At 36.3% G+C, this 10,346-nt stretch overlaps 1 pseudogene; it reads left to right on the forward strand.

Moving 5' to 3' along the window:
* Positions 1-5,291: 5,291 nt before the first annotated feature.
* LOC118661528 lies at positions 5,292-5,855 on the forward strand (annotated as a pseudogene).
* The last annotated feature ends 4,491 nt before the right edge of the window (positions 5,856-10,346 follow it).

Genomic DNA, 10,346 nt, shown 5'->3' on the forward strand with positions numbered 1-10,346 from the left:
ACTTTGTTCTAGGATAGCAAATGGGCTTTTTAATCATAGCAGATCCAAAACTGAGACCTTGATTCTCCCCCCGCCCCTTGAAAAACGTGTTCTTTTTCCAGAGGTCCCTATCACAGCAGTTATCACCATAAAGCAGCTCAGTTAAAAATCTTGCCTTCACCCTCAATTCCTCCCTATTTCTCATAGCTCTTCTTCCAACTCACCAAATAAATTCTGATAGAGATCATTTCAATTAATATCCTGTCCCAACTCATCCCCATCTCTCTTCTGGATTCAACAGCTGATTCCTACCTCCCCCCCGTCCCCCCCCCCCCAAGTCTTCTACTTCTGCTCTGGTAAATCAACAGACAGTTCTCTCCACAGTAGCCAGAATGAATCTTTTAAAATAGAAATTATGCCCTGTCACTCAACTCCTGGACACCCTGCAGTAGTTTTCCAACACTCAGAATAAAATCCTAAATCTTTACTGCAGCGGGTTAGATCCTACTTTATTTGGCTCTGGGTATCCTTTTACTCTCGTTTCCCACCATTTTCCCCCTTGCCCATGACACTTTATTGGCCTTTTTACAAGTTCCTTTAAACATTCTCCTACCTTGGGGTCTCTATACTCATTTGTAACTACTTCCTGAAACAATCTACTCCCAGGTAATTCCCTCACTTCATGTATGTCCCTGCCCAACTATCATTTCCTAAAAAACAACCCTCATTAATAATAACACTCCTTTTCTAGCCCCATACCCTGCTCTAGTTTTCTTTGTAGAATTTATCACTATCTGATATACTATAAATTATTTATTTCCTATTATCCCACAGTTAATGTAAACTCTATAACCACAGGTTTTTTATTTTGTTCTTAGCTTTATTCCTAGTGCCAAGAACTATGCTTGGGATAGGATAGGCACTAAATAAATATTTACTTGACTACTGAATGAACTAGTGTCCATATTCAGCTTGACATAACCTAGAATATGTAATCATAACTTTTATAAACTTTATTCACTTATGTACTAACCTTACACTTTTGAAAGCACTGTATTATACCTTTGTTGTTTATAGTTAGCTAAAAACAAGTATTCATTCATAATACTTTCTATATTTGGGCACATCTTACCCTGAGGTGAAATCAAACAACATACAATACAGTAAATACTGTAATACCAGAATACACTAAGCAAGTACAAGCAAATAATTAAAATAATCATCACTATATCACATTACTTAAAATAATGTAATGTAATTTTAATATTATAAATAAAGCAAAACCATATTTATAAGAGTTTAGTAACTTTTTTACTGAAATACTTTAATGGCCCCTGGATGCCATCTTTGATATGGGAGCAATCTGAGCTCTCCAAAGAGAATTGTAGTATAGCTAATGACTTTAAATAATATTTGAAACAAGAAGCAATATCTCTCTGTCTTTTCTGAATTAGGTTTTAATACATTCTTTGACATCTGGGATTTGAAGTTTGACAAGATGACAACACTGGAACTTCACTTTGTCAACAGCAAGTGGGAACATATATTTGAGACTCATCCTAATAAATGTGCAACCTAAAAAAATCTGAGTAATATTATCCAGTCATAACATGCAGAGATAAACAGACTGATGCTCCAGCATTCCTGTGTAGACTTAGATTGTCAGAATAATGAGTGAAGAGCTGTTTGTCTCAATGTAGTTGAGAATAAAATGCTGACACTTTTTATTTAACACTAGAAAGGGAACTAAATATCTGCTAACATGATATTAAAACACTGGGTTTGGGGGAGATACCTAACTTGTCTTTGCTCATCCACTGAGTAGTTGCTTGAACTTGAGCCTTAATGTCTTCTTATTTTCATTTAATGAAAAGGAAAAGTGAGAAAAATAATTCCACTTTGTGTCTTCTACTTGGGACTAAATTGCATTGTAAGTCACAAAGCCACTTATTGGAAGAGCTGAGATTTGAATTTATATCAATCAGGATAGGTAACATTATGCTGAAATAACTAATGACCTCCAAGTCACAGCAGGTTAAAACAGTAAAAGTCTGTTTCTGACGCATGCTAGATGTCAGCAGACACAGTGTGCTTCTGGCTGGTCATTCAAAGAACCATTTAATGGAGTCACCACCTTGACATATGTTTCTACAATCACTGAGGCAAGAAGGGAACATGACACTTGAAGGTCTGACCAGCAGTAGTACATATCACTTCTAACATTTCATTGGTCAAAGTATTACAGTTGTACTTAGCTTCAGCTGGAGCAAGGAAGGAGAAACACAATGTTTTTGAGTAGCTCTTCGTACTACCACAAAAATCAATATGGGTCAAGAGACTATACTAATCACTTTCATGTAGAGGCAAGCTTATTAGTAGCTCCCGGTGTATATCCAATCAGCAGCACCTATCTGTTTCTCTAGAAAGTTTATTGGGGAAAAGAGAAGAGATATAAATAAACAGATTATATTGAATATAAGGACATTTTTTGTGTCTTTACTTGGACACAGGATATAAAATATATATTCATGATATATGTATAATATATTCAAAATATATGTATTATACATGATCCTATAATGGATGTTTAATTGAGTAGATTTATTTTCACAGGAAATTTAAACTTTTAAATAATCATGTAAAATAATTTTTTATTCTTGCTATCATATATAACAAATAGAACAAAAGTAAAAATAGCAAGATAATAAAATCATTTTAATTATTTTCTTTAAAAAATGATAGCACATGCTAAAGCACATTCAAAAGGACAGAAGTATCTGTGGTAAAAAAGCACATCCACAAAATAACCACTGTTTTTAGAATGTCTTTAGAATTTATGACTTTTTAAACTTTATTTCTATTATTGACCCTACTACAAATGTCCCCATTTCCCTCCATTTGCCCACTTCCATCCAACCCGCAACCCCTTCCCTTTGGCCATCGCCACCACACTGTTGTCTGTGTCCATGGGGTTATGCATGTATGTTCTTTGGTTAATCCCTTCACCTTCTTTCATCCAATCTTCCTTCCCCCGACTCCTCTCACAGCTGTCAGCCTGTTCCGTGCATCCATGCCTCTGTTTCTATTTTGTTTATCAGTTTACTTTGTTCATTAGGGTCACATAGAAGTGATGTCATTTGGTATTTGTCTTTCTCTGCCTGCTTTATTTCACTTAGCATAATAATCTCCAAGTCTGTCCATGTTGTCATAAAAGGTAAGGCTCCTCCTTTTTCACAGCCACGGCTTTTTTATCCACTCACTGTGCAAATGTACCACAGCTTGTGCATCCACTCATCTACTGACGGGCACTTGTGCTGTTTCCAGATCTTGGCTATTATAAATAACACTGCTATAACATAAGGATGCATATACTCTTTCGAACTGGTGTTTCAGGATTCTTAGGATATATTCCCCAAAGAGAGATCGCTGGGTCAAAGGGCAGTTCTATTCTTAAGTTCTTCAGGAAATTCCATACTGTTTTTCACAGTGGCTGCACCAATCTGCATTCCCACCGACAGTGCACTAAAGTTCCCTTTTCTCCACATCCTCGCCAATACTTGTTTGTTGATTTATTTATGCTAGGCATTCTGGCAGATGTGAGGTGATCTCTCATGTGGTTTTCATTTGCATCTCTCTGATGATTAGTGATGATCATTTTTTCCTATGTCTATTGACCATCTGTAGAATTTATGGTGGTTTTTATTTCACAGTTTTGTGTGCATGTAGCTGAAGTTAGCAATCTTTTATGGGTTCTGTGTTTTTTGTTGTTATTATTTTGTTTTGTCAAGCTAAGAAGGTATTCTGAATGCCAAAAATATACCAAAAAAAAGAATGCCATGTTTTCTCTAGTACTTTCACAATTTTATTTTTCATGCTTTCATATATGAAGCACCACTAGAATTTATTTTTGATTAAAATTGTCAGATCAGAATACAAGCTTATTTTCTTATATGGTAGTTAGTTATCCAATTGTCCTAATCCCTGTGTATGTTTAGGTCTATTTTTGTTTCTAATCTGTCTCATAAGCAATATTTTAAATTTATACTACATTATGAAACAATTTTTAAAAACTTAGTGCTTTTTAAACTTAAGAAGTCTGTGAATGAAAAATTCTTCAGAATGGTGGATTCACTAGCTCAAAAACCTGCTTTTCTATAAAAATAAATTAGAATTATAAAAATCTTCAAAATCAACTCTTTCAAAACACTGATAAAAACCAATAGTTTGCAACAACCCAGGGACCATTTACATGAGAAAACTGGTTGAATCTTTGGAAAAACACAGTGAGTTTTGTGGTGTTTTAACTTGCCCTATACCCTCCTTGTCTTACCACCTCTATGATATCCTTATAAGCCAACAGCCTTGTGATCCACTGTGAAAACCATTAGCCTAGTAGCCTTTAGGACAGAATGGGTTGGGAGCTCCCTAAGAGGTTCCATTCCCAGAGAATTGTCAATAGTTGGGGGCTCCTGTAAACCATCACTCACAGGACTTGTCTTTGTTTGACTCAACTCAGAACTCACTCAGTCAGAACAGCCCTTTCTTCAGGGGAACGTGTCCAAAACTATCAGGAGAATTTGTCTAACATTGCAGCTGCCAGAGGCAGTGAGAACAGTTGGGACAAACAGGAGGTTGATCCAAAAACATAAAAAAAGCTAAGATTGCAATGTCCACATGGGGCTTTGAAAAGCTCTGACATACTCCTGGGAATCTAGGAGGCTATATAATGTGCAGGGCTGTACTTTGAAAGACTGTAGTCAGGGATATGTGTGTGCTGAGGAAAGACTTAAAAAGGTCCTGAGCTTTCACCTATGGCTCTGCACAATCCAGAAGTGAAGACTAAGGCATAGCGCAAACTGCAACAGCATTAAAGGTGTGCCCCAGCGTGCACACCAAACCCCCTGGCAAAGACTTACTGATTCAATACATTTAAGGAAATCTCTATCTAGCCGACCACTGAGCAAACTAAATTGAGACTTTAGGGGCTACACATGACAAAGAGTATAGACAAACAATCAGAAAAACAACAAATCTTTGTGTGTATGTGTGTGGGGGGCGGGGGGTCTAATTTCTAGAGTCTATTTTTCAACAAAAAATCATGACATGTGAAATGAAACAACAAAGTATGTCCTATACACAGAAGGTTAATAGAAACTGTCCCTAAAGAAGCCCAGATGTTGGAATTAATAGACAAAGACATTAAATCAGCAATTGTAAATGTGTTCAAAGGACTAAAAGAAACTATGCCTAAAGAATAAAAGAAAAAAGAGAGGTCTCTTTTTCATGGCCCCTTGGAGGCGGCTGGCTGCTTCATGTTGCTGAACCTTACTTTCCCAGTCACTGGCTGCTAGAAACTCATTGAAGCAGATGATGAATGCAAACTTTGTACCTTTCATGAGCAGCATATGGCCACAAAAATTTCTGCTGATGCTCTGGGTGAAGAATGGAAGGGTTCCTTGGTTCAAATCAGTGGTGGGAATGACAAACAAGGTTTCCCCATGGAGCAGGTGCCTTGACCCATGGCCATGCCCACCTGCTATTGAGAAAGGGGCATTGTAAAAAAAGGGGAGAAAGATCCTTCTACTCTCACTGATTCTACTATGCCTTGTCATCTTGGGCCTTAAAGAGCTGGCAGAATTCATAAACTTCTCAGTCTCTCCAAAGAAGATGATGTCCACCAGTATGTTGTGTGATAGCCTCTAAACAAAGAAGGTAAGAAATCTAGGACCAAAGCACCTGTGATTCAGGGTGTTTTTACTCCATGTGTCCTGCAACACAGACATCAGCGTATTTCTCTGAAGAATAAGGAAAGTAAGGAAGAGGCTGTAGAATATGCTAAGCTCTTGACTAAGAGAATAAAGGAGACCATTTATTAGGCCACAAAAAAGCTTCAATAAATGTAAAAATTTTTAAGTCATTCAAAATATGTTCTCTGATTATAACAGAATTAAATCAGAAACCAATAACCAAAGGAAATTTAGGAAATTCACAAACATTTGGAAATTAAATTACACACTCCTAAGCAATCAATTGATCAAATAGGATATTATAAGGGGTATTTAAAAATACTTATGTATGGCCCAGCCAGTGTTGCTCATTGGTTGAACACCAATAACCAGGCAGCCATGGTTTTGATTCCTGGTCAAGGCACATGCCTGGATTGTGGGCTCCATCCCCAGTAGGGGGTATGCAGGCGGCAGCCAATCAATGATTCTCTCTCATCATTGATGTTTCTATCTCTCTCTCCCTCTCCCTTCCTCTTAGTAAAACATATTTTAAAAATACTTAGGTATGAATAAAAATAAGAACACATGAAACTTATGGGATACAGCTATTGGGATATATTAAAAGAAGAAAGACATAAGTCCAAATATATACATTGTATGGCGCTTCTTTTTGTGGTTTCATGAGGGTTTATACATAATATTCAGTATTCTTTATACACCTGCCTTCATTTACACTTATTAACCCCTCTTGATTTAAGAGAGCACCAGCAATTGTGGTTACCTCAACTCGTGTAGCGGCTACTGAATTCATCACAGACTCAGCTCAATTTCTCTGAATGTGTGATCTTGCAATTCACAGAGTTTAGCAATGAAGTGCTACTTTCAATGCCAGGAAGAAAGAAAGGAAGAAAGAGAACTGCCATTTAAAAAATGATATATCTTTTAAAGCAAATTTACATCTATAAGGCTGCATTTTGCTATTGAATATTTGTAATCATTTCAATGTGAAAGATTACTTTTTATTTACTATACTCAAAATATCCTCGTAATTTTTTAAAAAATTTAAATAAAGAATATTTATTTCTAATATATATATATATATATATATATCAGTATTTTTCCATTCTATTTCAATCTCAAATATGTTGACATGGTAAATATATTTGAGAAACTGTACATAATCCTTTCACTATATATATAAACTAAGTTCTCTAACCTTTTTAAGATTAAAATAAGCACATTTTCAGTTATTTAAGTATTAAAAACTTCTTGAGTATGTACATTGAAGCCATATAAGGTCACAGCTGATGCAAAAATCAATTTTATTCCTGTACCATTCATTCACTATATATACTGCTATCATATAAATGTTCTTACTTTTGAGCCAAGGATATGTAATGAGGAAAAATAGTCTCTTCAATAAATGGTGTTGGGAAAACTGAATAGCCACATGCAAAAATTGAAACTGGACTGCTATCTTATACCAAACATAAAAATCAACTCAAAATGGATGAAAGACTTGAATGTGAAACTTGAAACCATAAAACTCTAGGAAGAAAACATAGTGGGTAAACTTCTTGAGCTCAGTCTTGGTGATTTTTTGTATTTGGAACCAAAAGCAAAGGCAACAAAAGCAAAAATAAACAAGTGGAACTACATCAAGCTAAAAAGCTTCTGCACAGCAAAAGAAACCACCAACTAAAGTAAAAGGTAACCTATGAAATGGAAAAAATATTTTTATAACATAAAACCAAAATATATATAACTCATACAACTCAATAGAAAACAATTTGATTAAATAATGAGCAGAAAAACTAAGTAGAGATTTTTCTAAAGAAGTCATACAAATAGCCAATAGGGACATGAAAAGATGTTCAATATCACTAATCACCAGTCAAATACAAACCAAAACCACAATGAGATATCACCTGACACCTGTTAGAGTGGCTGTTATCAAAAGAGAAGAGATAAATGTAGCAAAATATAAGGAGAAAGGGGATCCTGATGCATCACTGGAGGGGATGTAAATTGGTACAGCCACTGGAGAAAACAGCATGGAGTTTTCCTAAAATGTTAAAAAATAGAACTACCGTATGACCCAGAAATTCCATTTCTGGGTATTTATCTGAAAGAAAAGAAATCACTATCTCAAAATGATATCTGCACCCCACCCTGTTCATCACAGCATTATTTACAATAGCCAAGACATGGAAACAACCTAAGTGTCCATCAATGGATGAAGAGATAATGAAAAGGTGGCGCGCGCGTGTGCGCGCGCGCGCGCACACACACACACACACACACACACACACACACACACAGCACATGAATACCATTCAGCCATAAAAAAAGGAAGGAAATCCTGCCATTTGCAACAACATGGATGGGTCTTGAGGGCATTATGTACATGAAAGAAGTCTGATGTAAAAAGACAAATACTGTATGATCTCCCTTAAATGTAGAATTCAAAAAATCCCAAATCCCCAAACAATTCATAGACAGAAACAGCACATTTCTGTTTGCCAGAGGTGAGGGGTAAGAGTAGGTGAAGGGGGTAGAAAGGTCTAAACTTCTAGTTATACGATAATGACATCGTGGAGATGTAATATAAAGCATGGTTACTACAGTTAACAATACTCCACTGTATATTTAAAAGTGGCTAAGGAAGTAGATCTTAAAAGTTTCATTAAAAAAAAAGTATATGAAATTTAGGGGGAAAAAAACAGACGTTACTGAGTGAAAAAATGTGAAATAGTGTTAACATTTACTTACCAATCATTTAAATCGTTGGCTTTTAGAACCTTTCTGAAAGATATGGAAACTCTGAATATAGGAAATAATTGGCATTAAGCACTAACAAAGGGCAGATTAGACAATAAAAAAGTTATCAAGTCTGTCTACTAAGTAAAGTAGTTAAAACTACCAGAATTATCAGGGACACTCAGGCTGAGCAACATTCAGAGTGGAAGCAATGTTTCCAAGAGCAAAGATTGAACACCTTGGATCAGATCCTCTATTTTTACTTGATATTTTTTGGTACCTTTGCAAACACCTTCACTCCTTCCCTTAGGAGGAGATTGCATGTTGAGAGGGAAAAAGTCTTTGGAGCCACATTTGGGTTTGAATTTTCATGAATCGGCCCTGGGACAAGCCACTTAACCTCTCATAGGCTTTTTCATCTGCAAATGTGTTTAATAATACATTATTGAGGGATATGTGAGGATTACATTAGATATTTTGAATATGTAAAAGAACCAGGCATAAAATGAGATACCATCTCACACTTGTCAGAATGGCCAGCATCAACAAATCAACAAACGACAACTGCTGGCAAGGCTGTGGAGAAAAAGGAACCCCCGTGCACTGCTGGTGGGAATGTAGACTGGTGCAGCCACTGTGGAAAACAGTATGGCATTTCCTCAAAAAATTAAAAATGGAACTACCATTTGACCCAGTGATCCCACTTCTAGGAATATTTCCCAAGAAAACAGAAACACCAGTCAGAAAGGATATATGCACCGCTATGTTCATAGCAGCACAATTTACGATAGCTAAGATCTGGAAACAGCCTAAGTGCTCATCAGCAGATGAGTGTATTAGAAAACTGTGGTACATCTACACAATGGAATACTACACTGCTGTAAAAAAGAAGGAACTCTTACCATTTGCAACAGCATGGATGGACCTGGAGAGCATTATGCTAAGCTAAATAAGCCAGTCAGGTAAATATCACATGATCTCACTCATTTGTGGAATATAATGAGCAACATAAACAGAGGAACAAAAACAGAGCCAGAGACATAGAAGCATCGAACAGACCGTCCAACCTAAAAGGGACGGTAGGAGAAGGTGAGGTGGGGGGTAAGAGATTAGCCAAAGGCCTTGTTTGCATGCATATGACCATAATCAATGGACACAGATAGTAGGGGGGTGATGGCATGTGCTGGGGGGTAGAAGCAGCCAGGGAGAGATCAATGGGGGGAAAATGAGACTTTATGTAATACTTTAAACAATAACGAATTTAAATTTAAAAATACATATATGTAGAACAGATTTATTTTATTAAATTAAGTGAATAGTGCCTGGTTTGAGGTATTATTTTAAGCCACTAGAATTTATTTTTTAAATTCCAGCTCTTGCACCAATTCTTGCATTAAACCCTGGTGGCTTGAGAACGTACATGCTTAATGCAGAGATGCCCAAAGTAGTTTACGTATTGGGAGAATGTAGTTCCGTGACCGGTGAAAGCATTACATAGTCCTTGCTCAGCATTAATGGTTTTTTCAATCTGCACTTTGCAAGAACTTTAGGAGGAGGTTCTTGAGAGTATCAGGTTTATAGGACATGGTCCTTCTCAAGAACAAAACAAGGTCAATATCTCAAAATTTAGAATTCTCCACAATAATGCTCTTCCCGTTTAAAAGGAGCAAAATGAGGTCAGTTTGAAGACCAGAGCTGCTCCAGAAATACTATATAAGTATTAAGTTTTTGCTAGTTTACACCCCTTAGTCATAAAGTTTGAGGTTTTAAAAAGAGAGGTATACACCGAATTTACCTATCTTAAATAGGTCTCCTTTTCAAATATGTTGAAAACTTTAGGTAGATCAGTTTAGGACTGACCTATGTGCACTACAAACTTGA

The sequence above is a fragment of the Myotis myotis genome, unplaced genomic scaffold, assembly GCF_014108235.1.
Source record: "Myotis myotis isolate mMyoMyo1 unplaced genomic scaffold, mMyoMyo1.p scaffold_m19_p_8, whole genome shotgun sequence".
Taxonomy (NCBI): domain Eukaryota; kingdom Metazoa; phylum Chordata; class Mammalia; order Chiroptera; family Vespertilionidae; genus Myotis; species Myotis myotis.